The sequence below is a fragment of the Lissotriton helveticus genome, chromosome 10 (genome assembly GCF_964261635.1).
Source record: "Lissotriton helveticus chromosome 10, aLisHel1.1, whole genome shotgun sequence".
NCBI classification, from domain to species: Eukaryota; Metazoa; Chordata; class Amphibia; order Caudata; family Salamandridae; genus Lissotriton; species Lissotriton helveticus.
In genome coordinates, this window is record NC_136071.1 from 19,903,356 (window position 1) to 19,921,587 (window position 18,232).

The following is an 18,232-nucleotide window of genomic DNA, read 5'->3' on the forward strand; positions in this document are numbered from 1 at the left end:
GTCTGTGCAAATTCTGTTGTCATTTCAATAGAAAATGTGCTGTTTGTACAAAAGAGTAAGCCTCAACATGATGCTTTAGAAATATATTTGTGACTTTATCACGGTTGTGACATATACAAACAATCGCTGGTAGTGAGAAGTATAAGGGAATGTAAAGAGTATGTTATTTGATAACTCGCAGCATTTTGAAAGCAAGTCTTCTATTACATTAAAAAGTCATCCTGCCTCTTGTGCAATAATGCTAGGTGGGTCACAAATGCTTCTCTTTTCTAAAAAGCGGGTCCTGGTTCTAATACGTTTGTGAAGCACTGATTTAAGAACTAGTACACTTGAGGCAAATCCAACATCTTAGATCTACAGCAGATCACAGTGTCCTGGGATTAATGCCCTCAAGGCAAATCCAACAACCTTGGACTAATACAACGTTGTGGAAATACTACATTAGGATAGAGCCAACATCCAAGAAATAAAACAACACTATGGAAATACTACATCAAGATATAAACAACATCTAAGTAATAAAACAACACTCTGAAAATATAATACTACATCAAGATGTAAACAGCATCCAAGAAATAAAACAACACTCTGAAAATACTACGTTAAGATGTGTACAACGTCAAACAAATAAAACAGCGCTATGGAAATACTACATTAAGATATACGTAGCATCCAAGAAATAAAACAACTCTCTGGAAATACCACATTAAGATATAAACAACATCCTGAAAGTAAAACAGCACTCTGGAAATACTACATTAAGATATAAACAACATCCTGATAATAAAACGGAACTCTAGAAATACTACAGTAAGATATGTACAACATCCAAGAAATGAAACAACACTGGAAATACTAGTTTGAGATGTGTACAACATCAAAGAAATAAAACAGCACTCTGGAAATACTACATTCAGATGTGTACAACATCAAAGAAATAAAACAGCACTCTGGAAATACCACATTCAGATGTGTACAACATCAAAGAAATAAAACAGCACTCTGGAAATACTACATCAATATATAAACAACATCCAAGAAATAAAACAAAACTCTTGAAATACTACATTAAGATTTGCACAGCATCAAATAAATAAAACAACACTCTGGAAGTACTGCATTAAGAAATAAATAACATCCAAGAAATAAAACAACACTGGACATACTGCACTAAAATGTACCCAATACCTGAGAATAAAACACCATTCTAGAAATACTGCGTCAAGATTTACACAAAACCTGGCAGGAAAACAACACTCTAGTAGAAATACTACATTAAAGTCTACACAACATCTGGGAATAAAACACCATTCTAGAAATACTACATTAGGATATAATTTACACCTGATATTAAAACAAGGCTCTGAAACGATGCTTTAAGATGCACACAACACCTGGGAATAAGCAAACACTCTGGACATACTGCATTAAGATGTACACAATGCCAGGGAATAAAACACCATTCTAGAAATATTACATTAAGATATACACAACACCTGTGAATAAAACAACAACCTTAAAATACTGCAGTAAGATGAATACAACACCTGTGCATAAAACAACATTCTAGAAATACTACATTAAAATATACACAATGTCTTGGAATAAAACACCATTCTAGAAATATTACATTAAGATATATACAACGCCTCTGAATAAAACAACAACCTTGAAATAATGCATTAAGATGCACTCAAAGCAAGGAATAAAACAACGTTCTAAAAATACTACATTGAAATGTACAGAACACCTGGGAATAAAATACCATTCTAGAAATGCAGCATTAGGATGATTGCAACACCTGGGGGGGAAAAAATAGTCTAGTAATATTGCATTAAGATGAACACGAAATAAAACACCGTTCTACAAATACTACATTAAGATGTACACAACACTCTGGAAATACTGCATTTATACATAAAACATAACTTGGAATAAAACACCATTATAGAAAATACTACAATAAGATTAGCACAGCACTTGAGAATAAAACACATTTCTAAAAATATTACATTAAGATATAGATAACACCTGATAAGAAAATACCATTCCAGAAATACTACACTAAGATGTACACAACACCCAAGAATAAAACATCATTCTAGAAATACTACATTAATATGTACACAACATGTTGGAATACAACACCATTATAGAAAAACTACGGGCCCAATTCCGATCTCGTTCAGAAAGCCCTCTGGAAGACTCGGATCCGGAGAGCTTTACGAACAACTCACACTTCCGGAGTCCGAGCGACTGATTTTAATGTGTCCCTATAGTGACGGACTCAGTTCCGTCGGACTTCCAATGAACTCAATTGTAGCCTGTGTAATGAACGTGTACATAGGCTCCCATTGCAAAACAAGATGGGTGTAGAAAAGCAAACCCCCTGTGGCGGGCACCCCATGGTGCCCACCACTCTGTGCATGAATGGAAAGGGGGAACCCATGGGTACCCCCCTGCGACCGATTCGGAGGGCCCCGGGTGAAGGGGGCCTGCCACGGCCCAAAGTCCGATTCCCACAGCTGTTTTGTCCCGGCAAAACCGAGTATGTGTGGCTGTCGAAATTGGTCATCGTACTCACTCGTTCGGAAATCGTCCCCATTGAGCTGCACGATTCGGCTCCGAACGACTTGGACTGACTTATTTGGGTTCGGAAACGTTTCAGTCAGCGTGGACGGCTTTCCTGCATCGTACTTGGAAGTTTGGAATGAGGGACGTTTCGGACTAAAACATACACTCCGAATTGGATTTGCTTCTTCCAAATCCTGTTTGGAGTCTTTCCGAACAGGATCGGAATCGGGCTCTACATTGGAACGAATACAACACCTGGGAATAAAACAGCATTCCAAAATGACTACATTAAGATGTACACAATATGTGTGAAAAAAACAGCATTCTAGAAATACTATATTATGATGAACACAACACCAGTGAAATAAAGCAACACTTTAGAAATACTATATTGAGATATACACAACAGCTAGGACTCAAACACCATTTTAGAAATACTACACTATGATGTACACAACACCTGGGAATAAAACACCGTTCTACAAATGCCATACTAAGATTCCTTCCACACCTGGGAATAAAACACCATTCTAGAAATATTATATTAATATATTCACAATACCTTGAAAAAAACCACCATTTTAGAAATACTACATTAGGATGAACACACCACCTGGGAATACAACAACACTCTAGAAATACTACATTAAAATCTAAACAGCACCTGGGAATAAAACACCATTCTGGAAACACAAAACATCTTCTTCAAGATCAGGTAAAATACATCATCCTAGAACTAGCAACCCTTGGGGAAAATGCATAACCCGAAAATATTACAATTGGAGGCAAACCTACATCCTGGAAATAATGGTCCTTGAAAATAATTACAGAGTACGGAAATAACACACTCAAGGTAAAAAGTGGCAACTGAAAATAAGCCACGCGAAGCAAATGGTGTAGTGTATAATTAACATCCTCCAGACACATTGTAGAAATGATGCACTTGTGGCATAGAAAAGATATGTAGAAAAAAATGACTCTCAGCAAATTAAACACTGAAGATAAATACAGCTCCCTGCAAATAACACACCTAAGGCAAAAAAAAACCTGGAAACAATGCATTCAGACAAAAATACAAGCCAGAAATGAGGCACTGGGGGTCAATAAAGCATTCTGGAAATGACACACAACATCTTGGAAGCAGACTAAAGACACACATTCAAGAAAGGGTCTAATGCATCCAGGGGACAGCGCGCAGAAGGAAAATAGAGTATTGTGCAGCGATAAGCTGCAGGCACACACACGTTTCTGTGAATAATGAACTGACAGCAAACATTACCCCTGAGCTGACATCTGAGAGATAAAGAGGGCATGGAGCGGATAACGCACCCGAGCAAGAGAGTCAGCCGCGAGAAGGATGCTGCGCGGAAGATTACACTCTGGTACGGGTGAGCTCAGGGTCCATCTAACATCCGCCCAAGGCGGAGCAATCACCCGGAAAGAAACAAAGGGAAAGTAAAAGATTGAATATTTACCATCGGGTCATTTTGTGTAAATAGTCAGTGTAGGTAATTGAGGGGTCATTATCCAGGAGAGAGAGGCGAGAAGGAATAGGCCAGGAAAAGAAGAGTGCAGGATGTAATGAAGCTGAGGCTACTTCCTGCTGTCGAACCTCAGATTTTTAAGGGAAAGTACCCAGCTGGGGCGTTCCATTGAGTGGGCGGGCCGCGTCGGCCAACGGACGTGCGCAGCACTACCGAGATAGTGCTCGCGACGGCCGTTGGCCGACGGGCGCACTTAAGGGGTTAAAATACTGATCAGCTATGAAAGGCAATTGAAACAGAGCTAAGAAGTGTAAATATTGCCCACAGACTGCACTGCTCTGATCTGACAGGACTGAGGGTTTTAAAGAGTCAAACGCGTCACTAGGACAATTCAGGTACCAACTGGAACAGTGGTACATGGGTTTGGAAAGTTTTGCTTCTAAAGGATTCCAGGAACACAACTGACATTTCTGTTGAACCCCCAAACGTGTTTACTATTGAGACAATATTTGAAATGCCAATCAGTAATTTAACGCCTTAACTGCGGCCGTTATTTTGGCGCAGTGCGGGCGTTCTGAAGAGTGGGCGGGGCTGCATCGGCCGTTGAACGTTCGCAGCACCAGCCAGGTAGTGCTCCGAACGTTCAGTGGCCGACGGCAGCAGCAATGGGGTTAACAGGGTGCTTCATTAGATTTTAACAATCGACAATCAAGTATTGTCTCCTATTTTGTACACAAAGCTTTGTTTCTTATGTCACTATTACGAGTCTCCCGGTCCAAGGACCGCCTGACTTGTGGTAACGTGGCAGTGGCGGATCCAGCCATTACGCACCGGTGGTCTGCCCACCTGATTAAGACTCAGCCGGCGGACTGCCCTGGGATAGCCGGCTTTGCCAGGGAATTTAAGTTCCCTGGCATAGGAGCAGAGGTCAGAGGACGCAATATGCTCTGCCTTGTCCGCCACGGTCCAGCCAAGCATATTATGACTTTCTTCTCGGCCAGGCTTTTCATGGCGGTTCCACTGCAATGTAAACCCTGGTGGTGAGGAAACAAATGGGGCCCTACAGGGCCCCCTGTGCCTCAAACATATGTGGGTGCACACAGGGGGGCATAACATGTACCCCCTGTGTGCATGCACATAGGTTCCTTAACGGCATGGACTTTTGAGTCCAAGTCGTGCACGAGCCTTGTAGAGCGGTCTCATTGCTGTTCCTTTTTTTATGGCACCACTGCCTTTAATGGAGGCACCGACATGGGACTGCCACGCTGCCCGCCTTCCAGACTACTAAAAAGTTGTGATCTGGCGGGCGGGCGGGCGGGGCTAACTTTGGTGGTGCAGTTGCATGGCAGTTTGCACCGCAGTGTCACTGATCTGCCAAAAACTTTTAATCAGGGCATACATATTCATTTATAAATGTTGAGGGGAAATGTTAATGCTCGCTGTCCTAAGGCGCTTTTTCGGTTGTATTATTTTTTCTTTCTTTTTTTATTTTTGATTACCGCAATTTATTCCTAAACTATATATATTCTCTACACCCTGAAGTCACTCTCTACACACAATGCAGAACCTTCAAGTCAAGAGTGGGACCACGGCTAATCCCCTCTCCTCTCCAAAGATGGGGCAGCTCTGGCCTCTGAAGAGGAGAGGTGCTCCAAATGTAAGAGTTGGCCACCAAATACAGCAGAATGCAAATATGCCGTTAGGTTGTGGTTTGGAAATTAAAGTATTTCCTGGCATCACAGAAGGAAGGCTCTGTCGCTTATCGAGTTGGCAGACTTTAACATTTGGAGCACCTCTCCTCTAGAAGGAATATCTAATTTCCGAACCACAACCTGACGGCATATTTGATTCCGCTCTATAAGGTGGCAAACTCTGACATGTAGAGCACCCCTTCTCTTCCAGGAATACCTAATTTCCGAACCACAACCTTATGGTACAATTGCGTTTCGTCATATAAGTCCTGATGAAGTCTCAAAAGCTTGCGTTTTTGAGGAACGAAACGTGTTGGCTGTTTTTATGAGGGATTATCGATGTCGAAATAAAGGAAGAAATTAAAGAAATCACAACGGACTAAATATATTTTGTTCTGTGCACCTCCTTATGTTCAAGGTGCTCATATGATCACTACCCTTGGGCCGAGTTCACGGTAAAACTACAATAAAAAATAACCTGTTTGCTCATGTTTTAAGAGTCTGTAAAGACTGGAACCTAATAATACAAGAGGATTCTTTATACAATAATAAAAATGTCTGTTTACCTCCTTGACATGGTTTTTCTGCCTTTTTTAGTTTTAACTCTCTGTCACGGATCATTAAAGCAGCTTTAGACCACATTTTGAAATGCGTTCACCTTATGGTAACTTTTTAAAGTACATATTGATCGGAGGAAAGAAATACCAGCCTTAAGTGATTTTCGTCATTTTCGTACTGGTGAGGATATTAAAATACCAGTAATACCAGTTAAAAAACACAGGCAGGTAGCAAACGTAGATGCGTCAGGAGTTGTGGCCTTTGGGACACTTCATTTCACCTCACCCGCCCAGCCCAAATATAGTGCTTCAAGTTTTCACCAATGTTTCTGGCTTTACAAGCTTTAAAATACATAATTTATCAAACATTTCTCTAAATATTAGCCTAATTAGACAAACCAAATGCTGTTTTATAGTTCCAGGAAGGTGGGCCACTTTTTTTGGGGGTGCCCGGGCCGAATTGTGAGCTCAATCCGACCCTAGTGGGTGCCTTATTGTATTGTATTGTATTGTAATTGCATTTATATAGCGCTTACTACCCCTGACGAGGCGTTGAAAGGCTTTTTCGTTGAGTAGCACGCTACTCCGGGACCCATACAGGATTAGTGTTGAATTAGTATAGTGAAACATGCAAGTACATTTTAAGTGGTGGATAGGGTAGTCAGTTATTTGGATTTGGAATGATTGCAGAAGGATAGAGGAGGAAAAAATGCTTATATTAACACAGCACTTGTTACCCCTGATGTAGTGTTGAAGCACGCTACTCGGGAAGCCCATAAAGGAATAGCGGTGAATTAGTATGGTGGAATATGAAAGTAATCTCAGTGGTGGATATTAGTCAGTTATTTGGAGTGAGAAGGATAGCGGAGGGATAGAAGGGGAAGAAAGGTTTGCATTGATATAGCACTTGTTACCACTGATGGGGTGTTGAAGCGCTTTTCTGGCGAGTAGCACACCACTCCGGAACTCATAAAGGATTAGTGTTGAATCACGCCACTCCGGAACCCATCAAATTATTAGTGGTGAATTAGTATAGTTGAATATGGAATTTGAGAAGTGAACATGTTAGTCTGTTAATTTTGATTGAAAAGGATAGTGGAGGGATAAAAGAGTGAAGGTTTTATTTATTATTTTATTTTTTGTTGTTTCGTTTTTAGGTCTTAGCAGTAGGAGGAGGTTTTTGGATGAGCAAAAATGAGTTTTGGAGGGGAGGAGTCAGAGGGAAGAGTTTAGAAAGGTTTTTTTGGGGGATAGGTATAGTAGAAAGAGGTGTCAGATGATACAAGGAGGGGCAGAGTAGGAGAGAGTCAAGAGAGGGTTATTTTGGGGATCATAGTAGTGGTATGGGGTTTGGGATGAATGAGAGAGTGGATGTAGAGGATATATTGATAGATGTATAGGGTGAGAAATAGGCTAGTGCATTGGAAATGCTAAATTAGAAGACAGTGATAAATATATAGATCCATAAGTACATTGAAAGTATATAGATGCATAAAGGAGGTAAGTATATTGGGCAGCATTTCTGGCCCTGGTCAGTCTCGAACAGGCTCAAACAGTATAGCTGCACAAGATGGCGGACTCCCTGCCTCCCGCCTTTTGTCCACGGTGGAAGTGGCGGCCCGTCTGCACCTTTGTTTACGGCTTCCTCCCCCCCATGCAAGTGGTAGGTGAGCGGGGGAGACGAATCTTCATTTTGTCTACTGTAAGTGCAGGTTTCTTCTGAGCAAAGTGACTCCTCCCTCCATCCCCTTTCATTGTGTTCCTGGCTGTTGCCTGGCAACCGAGGCTCCCTGCCTGCACCAACCTGGCTCTAGTCGACAAGACGACCTTGGTCAGCTCTGACGTGCCGCAGAGCTTCAAAACAGCCCTGAAAACCGGACACAAACGATGGATGCGACCCCCTGACTCGAGGGAGAGCTTACCCTTTGAAGGGAGCAATGCTTGACTTGAGCCGGGGCCCCACCTGTGCCCCCCAGGTTGAAGCATTGTTCCCTCAAGACAATGCTGGGCGCTTTATCTGGACGTCCGTGCGCCTGTGCACCAGGGGAGTGGAAAGGACAGTGGAAGAGAGGTCTTCGAGGTAAACCTTTTCAGGAAGGATTCCAAAACCAAGTTTATAAGCCACAAGAACATTATTTTCTGCTATTATTTTCAGTACTAGGTTGTGTAGTATGCACAACTACCCTTCCTGCCATTAAAAAAATCACATTTGTTAGTATGTTTCAATAAAGAATTTAGGGCCAGATGTAGGAAGACTAATACCAGTCGGTAACGGTCGAAATTACCGAATTTCGTCCGTTACCGACCAGTATTAGGCATTTGAGATGTAGGGGTCTAATTTAAGGATTCGGTAATTGACCGAATCGGTAATTTAAGGAATCGGTAAATTACGGAATTCTTAAATACCGATTCGGTAAATTACCGAATTCTTAATGTAGGAAGCACTCAAGTGAGTGCTTTTCACTTGTAAGGATTCATTATTTACCACCAACTACAAGTTAGTGGTAAATAACGAAAACTGTTAAAAAAGCAATTTTGTGCTTTTTTAACAGTGCCATGTGGCAAAACATACATGCCCTTAGGGCCAGGCCAGGAGGCCATAGGAATGAATGGGAATTACCGATTCGATAAATACCGAATCGGTAAATACCGATTCGATAAATACCGACTCGGTAAATACCGATTCGGTATTTACCGAATCGGTAATACCAAATATTATCGATTCGGTAAAATGTACCGAATCTTTATCTACATCCCATTTATCGATTCTGAAATACCGAATCGGTAAAATTCTGTATTTTAGAATCGGTAAATGGGAATTACCTACATCTGGCCCTTAATAATTACTCATAAGCACATCTTTCGAAGAGCGCGTTTCTCTCTGTACAATCCGGACCCAATCACCCAGTGTCACCCCCAAACTTAAATACAAAGACAAGGACCTGCAGCTTTCTGAGAAAAGAAGGACACATGAATGTTCTCATTAGATTTGAGAGTGACCATGTCCACAGGGGGTCAGGACCTTCGTTGGGAAGGAGCGAGAGCGGCTCTGGTGGAGGTGCCCAGAGCAAGGACCTCTCTCTAGCCGTCTGAGGAGAGTCAACACCCACTGGGCAGCAGATTAACATCTTATGACAAAGCAGCCAATGAGCTCACTGGAAGGAGGAACCGACCCTCAAATGGAAGACTTTCTGGCAGAGACGTGTCCAAGAAGGGATTCAAGAGGACGAATAGTGGAGAATTGAAATACGCGACTCCCATGCAGCGGTCACCACGTGTGGTCCTCAGACTCATCTGGACCTACATGCTGATCAGTGCCAGTGGTCGCACTTGGAAAGGGAGTGACTTGCAGGGTCGTCCCTCCGTACTAGGGTAGCGCTTTCCTGAAGGGCTGGAGATAAGCCGTGGACACTGCAAGAATCCCTGCTGATGCGTCTGACCAGAAGAAGAGCGGCCTGAGACGGCCCCTGACTAAGGAAGATCTGCACAGGGCCCGGCTGACCGAAGACCAGCGTGGAGGTCCTCTCGAGGGAGTAAGTCACTCAGGAGCCAGGAAGTCAGAGCGTGGAGGTCCTCTCGAGGGAGTAAGTCACTGAGGAGCCTGGAAGTCGCAGAGTGGAGGTCATCTTGTGGGGAGTAAGTCACTCAGGAGCCAGAAAATCCTTGTGATCAGGAACCTTATCCCAGCACAAGACCTTAAATATGTTGCTCAAGCGCTCTTCAGACTCGGCTATGGAATCGCCCTCCTTTCAGGCATTCTCAGAGTCCACCTAGGACCACTCAGAGCAGACCTTCGTAGGCAGCCCATTTCAGGAGAGGACACGAAATCCATCACAAAGAGAGAACTCAGTGTAAAACCGCCTGCATCACTCACAAAGCTCTTCGCTCCTCTTCACCCTCATACATGCCTGGAAATCTCCGGCGCTGACTGGGATTCAAGAAACACTCAACGCCCCCCACCTTCCAGCACGAGCGATTTCCATCCCCGAAAGCACCACGAGAATCTAGAACCCCCTGTGACCGAGCCTCCCCCTGACCGCGTCATGTCACCTTCTAGAAGGACCTCACAGCTCTGCTCTTTGAAGGACACGTGGGCTAAAGACCATCAATGCCCCTTCCAATCGCATGCCAACCTCAAACTGCACGAGCCGAGCCTGGTACTGTACCATCTGCTAATATTCACTCTGTTTTGTGATAAGTACCCTCCAGGAGAGGCTGCCCCAGTGATCACCCCACCTTTAACCCCTTGGGTACGGCCGCGATTCTGCGCCTGTGCGACCGTTTTGAAGAGTGGGAGGGATCATGACGGCCCCCAGCCGTCATCAGCACACGCCCACTGTGATGCATGACAGACGGGGGCCGTCATCAGCATAGGAGGGGTTAATGTACATGTGTATTTTATTTTTGTTATTGATATGTTCTGGCTCAATGGCATATCAGATGAAGCGTAAGCCTGTTACGCTCTTATATAGGGTCCACCTTTCTCTCTCCTGTATGACCTTCACCGGATAGCGCCAGGATGCTCCTTTCAGAGTGACAGTACGCGCTTTATAAGTTCACGATTCAATTCAATTCGATTCAAGCCCTCTGATGCCTTCGGGCCGTGTCCATGCTACATAAAATCACAATATAAATAAATAAATAAAAACCTGGTCAAGTAACCCTAGCAGCTATATTTTATCGTGTGAGGTCAGAGCACTTTCCTACCAACATCTCTCAGCTTGACCCATCTCAGATTCTTGGGGTGCCAGCATCACCTCCCACGAAGAATCAGTGGGGCACATGGGGCTTTCCTCTTACTGACCTACTGGGGTTATGTCCCTTCGACTGTTGTCACTCATCCCAATTCCAGAACCTTCTGAACCATCTCTCTCTAACTTGCACGTGGTTGACATTATTGCATTTTGAGACTACAACTGAACTCTAAATCTAAATCCCAGTTGGAACTGGTCGGGCTTTGGGGCTCAACATGTGCCCACTCACCTGTGCATGACCACAGTCACAGCCAGGTGCAGTGCTTAATTTGTAAAAAGGTAAGAGCCAGCGCCCTCATCAGGAGGCTACGCTGCATGCACCACCCATTGCCCCTACTATGCTGCCAATGACAGCACCAACAGAACTGCTAGCTCTCACACTCCTACAAATGGGGCAATTCAGACTATCCAAACCCCCAAAGCTGTAAGAATTGCTTGGGTGGCCGGTAGAAGTCATTTAAAATGCATATTGAATTAACAAACATCAGTTGTGCCCATCTCTAAATTAGACAAACAGCGACACCATGTGGCCGACTGTCATAAGCGCCGGTGTTGACAAATAAGGGCCGGTGCCAAGCATAGGAAATCACCGGCTCAAAATAAGCACTGGGCAGGAGCATGACCGGACGTCAGCTACCTTTCATCTTTCTGTCCACCTACAAAGGTAGATACCCCTGAACGGCCAATGCTTGTTTAGGGGTTCATGTCTTGTAGGTTCCAGCACCGTGATACCTCTTAGTGAACCGATGTGGCACAAGTAACCTACAATAAATACCGTTTGAACCAGGGGGCAGAGGAGCAGACGCAAAGGGCAGCTCACCGTGGCACAAGCTCTCTTCTTTCGCTGTCACCACCCCAGTCTCTCAACAAGGCTCTGCTTACAAAGACTGTAGGAATCCTTAAAACCTGAAGCCCCGCCCCCACGGAGAGCATTGGCCGTAGGGCTCAGTGTTATTGAAACATATAGCGCCTAGTGCAAACACATGATCAGTATGTTTGACAAGCATCTCAGGCACGGAAGGTGCGAGGGACTTTCTCTGTTGTGGGCATCCCATTTCCAGATGGACCTGACTGGTAATAAAGTTCTATTCTAGGGTGATGTCATAGCCCTGACCTGAGTTTAAGGTGTGCTCTTTACTGTGTCTTTCTGTGAGCTTCTGGAGGGGCCTTAACACTCAGTTACACTACTGCAGGGGAGGCAGATGCCAAGGGGAGTAATGTGGGTAAACAATTGGGCTACAATTGTATTGTGGCACCAGTGATGAGGGTCGGCAGACACACACACACACACACGCTTTCTCTCCCTCTCTCGTATTCAATGACTGCCCCAGGGCCCCCAGAAATGCCCCCACCCACTGCTCACTGCCAGCTCCCCTTAAGATGCCCCCTTGATGCTTACCCCAGCACTGGCAGCTTCTTCTGAAGGCAGCTCCCTCTCTTTGGCCTTGCCATCTGTACCAGCTCTCTGGTTTCCTAACCTCTCCCCCATCAGTGGCAGCTGTCTCTGGTGCCCTCCAACCTTCCACCGACCTGTGGCGCCTCTCTCTGATCTCTCAGAGATGCCCCAGGTCCCTTAACCGTCAAAGCCAGCTCTCTCTGGCACTCTATAATCACTCACTCCTCAGTTCCAGCTCTCCTCAATGCCCCTTCATCTCTTGCCCATCAGTGCCAACTCTTACTGTTGCCCCCGGATCCCTCACCCATCAATACCAGCTCCCTCTGATACTGCACAATACTTTGCCCTCCAGTGGCACCTCTCTCTGATCGCTCAGCCTTCAGAGACATCTCTCACAGATGCCCCTGGTCCCTTTACCTTCAGGGACAGCTCTCCCTGGGCACTCCTGATTCCTCACCCATCAGTGCCAGCTTTCTCCCTTGGCACCTCTCTGTGATGGCCCTAAGCCTCGGCTCTCACTGATGCCCTTTGATGCATCGTGTATTATAGCCAACTCTCCCTGGGCCCCCCTTATTTATTCATCTTTGTGGTTTTGTATAGCGCCAACCTAGGCCAAGGGCATCACAGCGCTTCACAAGACAAGAAGAAGAAGAATATGCATAACAATCATCATTCAAATAACAGAGAAGCAAAAAGAGAACTCAGACTCAGCTGTAAGAATCAGGGGGATGGTCAGGCACACTGGATTTGGGTAGACTGGAATGAGTAACAGGGGATGCGCCTAAGTGATCGTAGAGTCGTAGAGGTGATCGTAGAGTCATAGAGGTGATCGTAGAGGTGATCGTAGTGTCATAGACGCCATCGTAGAGTTGTAAAGGTGATCGTAGTGTCATATACGTGATCCCAAAGTCGTAGAGGTGATCGCACAGTTGTAGAGGTGATCGTAGAGTCATAGAGGTGATCGTAGAGGTGATCATAGAGGTGATCATAGAGGTGATATTAGAGGTGATCATAGAGGTGATCATAGAGATGATTATAGAGGTGATCGTAGAGGTGATCGTAGAGGTGATCATAGAGATGACTATAGAGGTGATCGTAGAGGTGATCATAGAGGTGATCATAGAGATGATTATAGAGGTGATCGTAGAGGTGATCATAGAGGTGATCATAGAGGTGATCATAGAGATGATCATAGAGGTGATCATAGAGATGATTATAGAGGTGATCGTAGAGGCGATCATAGAGGTGATATCATAGAGGTGATCATAGAGATGATCATAGAGGTGATCATAGAGATGATTATAGAGGTGATCGTAGAGGTGATCATAGAGGTGATCGTAGAGGTGATCATAGAGATGATCATAGAGGGGATCGTAGAGGTGATCGTAGAGTCATAGAGGTGATCGTAGAGGTGATCATAGAGATGATTATAGAGGTGATCGTAGAGGTGATCGTAGAGTCATAGAGGTGATCATAGAGGTGATCATAGAGGTGATCATAGAGGTGATATTAGAGGTGATCATAGAGGTGATCATAGAGATGATTATAGAGGTGATCGTAGAGGTGATCGTAGAGGTGATCATAGAGATGACTATATAGGTGATCGTAGAGGTGATCATAGAGATGATCATAGAGATGATTATAGAGGTGATCGTAGAGGTGATCGTAGAGGTGATAATAGAGGTGATCATACAGATGATCATAGAGGTAATCATAGAGATGATTATAGAGGTGATCATAGAGGTGATCATAGAGGTGATCATAGAGGTGATCATAGAGATGATTATTGAGGTGACCGTAGAGGTGATCATAGAGATGATCATAGAGGTTATCGTAGAGGTGATCATAGAGATGATTATAGAGGTGATCCTAGAGGCGATCATAGAGGTGATCATAGAGGTGATCATAGAGATGATCATAGAGATGATCATAGAGATGATTATAGAAGTGATCGTAGAGGTGATCATAGAGGTGATCGTAGAGGTGATCATAGAGATGATTATAGAGGTGATCGTAGAGGTGATCGTAGAGTCATAGAGGTGATCGTAGAGGTGATCATAGAGGTGATCATAGAGGTGATATTAGAGGTGATCATAGAGGTGATCATAGAGATGATTATAGAGGTGATCATAGAGGTGATCATAGAGGTGATCATAGAGATGATTATAGAGGTGATCGTAGAGGTGATCATAGAGGTGATCATAGAGATGATCATAGAGGTTATCGTAGAGGTGATCATAGAGATGATTATAGAGGTGATCGTAGAGGCGATCATAGAGGTGATCATAGAGGTGATCATAGAGATGATCATAGAGGTGATCATAGAGATGATTATAGAGGTGATCGTAGAGGTGATCTTAGAGGTGATCGTAGAGGTGATCATAGAGATGATTATAGAGGTGATCATAGAGTCATAGAGGTGATCGTAGAGGTGATCATAGAGATGATTATAGAGGTGATCGTAGAGGTGATCGTAGAGTCATAGAGGTGATCGTAGAGGTGATCAAAGAGGTGATCATAGAGGTGATATTAGAGGTGATCATAGAGGTGATCATAGAGATGATTATAGAGGTGATCGTAGAGGTGATCGTAGAGGTGATCATAGAGATGACTATAGAGGTGATCGTAGAGGTGATCATAGAGATGATCATAGAGATGATTATAGAGGTGATCGTAGAGGTGATCGTAGAGGTGATAATAGAGGTGATCATAGAGATGATCATAGAGGTGATCATAGAGATGATTATAGAGGTGATCATAGAGGTGATCATAGAGATGATTATAGAGGTGATCATAGAGGTGATTATAGAGGTGATCATAGAGGTGATCACAGAGGTGATTATAGATGTGATCGTAGAGGTGATCATAGAGATGATTACAGAGGTGATCGTAGAGGTGATCATAGAGATGATCATAGAGGTGATCATAGAGATGATTATAGAGGTGGTCATAGAGGTGATCATAGAGATGATTATAGAGGTGATCATAAATACTGAATGCATGATGGCAGTGGTATATTCTAGCCAGCACCTCTGTAGCAGTTTGTATCAACAGTCAACATTTCTTTTATATACAAGGATATTCTCTAGCGTGCTCTATGTCTAACACCGTGCCATCCACAGTGTCACAATGTATGTAGGAAAACCCACTAAACAACTAAAATTTGTTGAGTTAGGCAGAGCACAACCCACAAGTATGTTGTCACATTAACTTAAGTACGTTACAGTGCCCGTGACATAATAAATAGCACAACTCAGAAGATGTCCAATAAGAAAAAACGTCTTTAATTTTCAGATCTTCATCATAAGTTGACACGTGGATAGATAGAAATTCGCAGCCGACACGTGTTTCGTCTTGAGACGACTTTTTCAAGGCTAAAGAATTGTAAAGATGGCGTAGTCACTTCACGGCGTCTTTTAAGATTCTAAAAGTTGCTTGTTAACGGCAGGTAGAGCTTTCAATCTTGGTTCAAAATTGTATCAGTCAGTCTCCGAACCAAGTGAGCTGTATTAGTGTGTGATTCCTGAATCGAAGATAGTGGTTTATTCCCCACTAAGATACTAATAGTACTATATCATAGTGTTCAGATAACGTAGGAGCATCAGAAAACACGGGGAATGCCACTTGATATTGGCACTAAGAGACAGGCTCCCCGATAATTGTATCAGCTCATGGTTGGTATTCGCTTTGAGAAACGCTGCGTCAAGAGGTGATCATAGACGTGATCATAGAGGTGATCATAGAGGTGATCATAGAGGTGATCATAGAGGTGATCATAGAGGTGATCATAGAGATAACTATAGAGGTGATCATAAAGGTGATCGTAGAGGCGATCGTAGAGGTGATCATAGAGGTGATCATAGAGATGATTATAGAGGTGATCATAGAGTCGTAGAGGTGATCATAGAGGTGATCGCACAGTCGTAGAGGTGACTGTAGAGTCGTAGCGGTGACTGTAGAGTCATAGAGGTGATCATAGAGTCATAGACGTGATCGTAGAGTCATACATGTGACTGTAGAGTCATAGAGGTGATCATAGAGTCATAGACGTGATCGTAGAGTCATACAGGTGACTTAGAGTCATAGAGGTGATCATAGAGTCATAGACGTGATCATAGAGTCATAGAGGTGATGGTAGAGTCATAGAGGTGACTGTAGAGTCATAGAGGTGACTGTAGAGTCGTAGAGGTGACTGTATAGTCATAGAGGTGACTGTAGAGTCGTAGAGGTGATGGTAGCTTCATCTAAAGTGCCTCTCCAGTAGGCCGTTTTTGAGATGCACTTACATTTAGCAGGACTGGAGGTTGTCCAAAAGGCTTTGAGAGGGAGTCCAGATCCTTATAACGCTTTCAGGGACTCCTTGTTTCATAAAACGTTTTGGCCTGAATGTTGGAGGTTCCATCAAGAGGGCTTCAGCATTTCTCGATCCCGGACAAGTGCCTGAGAGGTTCAATTTTCCAACCACGTAGGACGGAGTGCATTGGGGGGTGTAAATGTGGGTGATGAATGCAGTCTTAAATTAGGCTCATGTGTCGGCGGGAGGTCATTGTAAGATCTGAAGAACAGGAGATCTGTGATCATTTTTGCCGAAGGCCGGAGAGGAGGGCGCTCCCACGGTCCCGTCTGGAGAGGACCAGTCCCTGCCCACAGAGTCCAGGTCCTTCTCCGGAGTGACCTGTCACAGAGTGGGCAGCGGCTTGAAGCCGGCTCTCAGTGCTCTGAGGAGGCCGGAGAGGAGGGCGCTCCCACGGTCCAGTCTGGAGAGGACCAGCGCCTGCCCACAGGTCCTTCTCCAGGTCCTTCTCCGGAGTGACCTGTCACAGAGTGGGCAGCGGCTTGAAGCCGGGTCTCAGTGCGCTGGTAGCGCCTAGGGGAGGCCGGAGAGGAGGGCGCTCCCACGGTCCAGTCTGGAGAGGACCAGCGCCTGCCCACAGAGCCCAGGTCCTTCTCAGGAGTGACCTGTCACAGAGTGGACAGCGGCTTGAAGCCGGCTCTCAGTGCCCTGGGGAGGCCGGAGAGGAGGGCGCTCCCACGGTCCAGTCTGGAGAGGACCAGCGCCTGCCCACAGTGCCCAGGCCCTTCTCAGGGGTGACCTGCCGGGTGCTCCAGGGCAGTCCACGCTGGAGGCGGGAGCTCCTGGCCGGAGAGGAGGGCGCTCCCACGGTCCAGTCTGGAGAGGACCAGCGCCTGCCCACAGAGCCCAGGTCCTTCTCAGGAGTGACCTGTCACAGAGTGGACAGCGGCTTGAAGCCGGCTCTCAGTGCCCTGGGGAGGCCGGAGAGGAGGGCGCTCCCACGGTCCCGTCTGGAGAGTACCAGTCCCTGCCCACAGAGCCCAGGTCCTTCTCAGGAGTGACCTGTCACAGAGTGGACAGCGGCTTGAAGCCGGCTCTCAGTGCCCTGGGGAGGCCGGAGAGGAGGGCGCTCCCACGGTCCAGTCTGGAGAGGACCAGCGCCTGCCCACAGTGCCCAGGCCCTTCTCAGGGGTGACCTGCCGGGTGCTCCAGGGCAGTCCACGCTGGAGGCGGGAGCTCCTGGCCGTGGGCCAGGGCTGCTTCTGAAGGTTGAGGTGTTTGTCCATGATCGGTCCACAGGATGTCACTAAGACACGGGTGGCTGCGAGGCGCTGTGTGCTGTGAGGCGCTGTGTGCAGCTCGCCTTGTTTCCTCCTGTAATCTGCATTATTCACCGTCTCCGACGCCCTCTGCACACTTAACCCGTCTCTGTGGATAATTCACGACCCTGCCCCGAGGTTCACCCTCCCGGGGCGGGGTGCG

The 18,232-nt window shown here is 45.3% G+C and overlaps 1 protein-coding gene across 1 annotated transcript in view; it reads right to left on the reverse strand.

Annotated features, from left to right (window-relative positions):
• Positions 1-18,232, reverse strand: part of PDZD4 (PDZ domain containing 4) — a 425,221-nt gene that overhangs the window by 298,006 nt on the left and 108,983 nt on the right. The window lies entirely within an intron of this gene.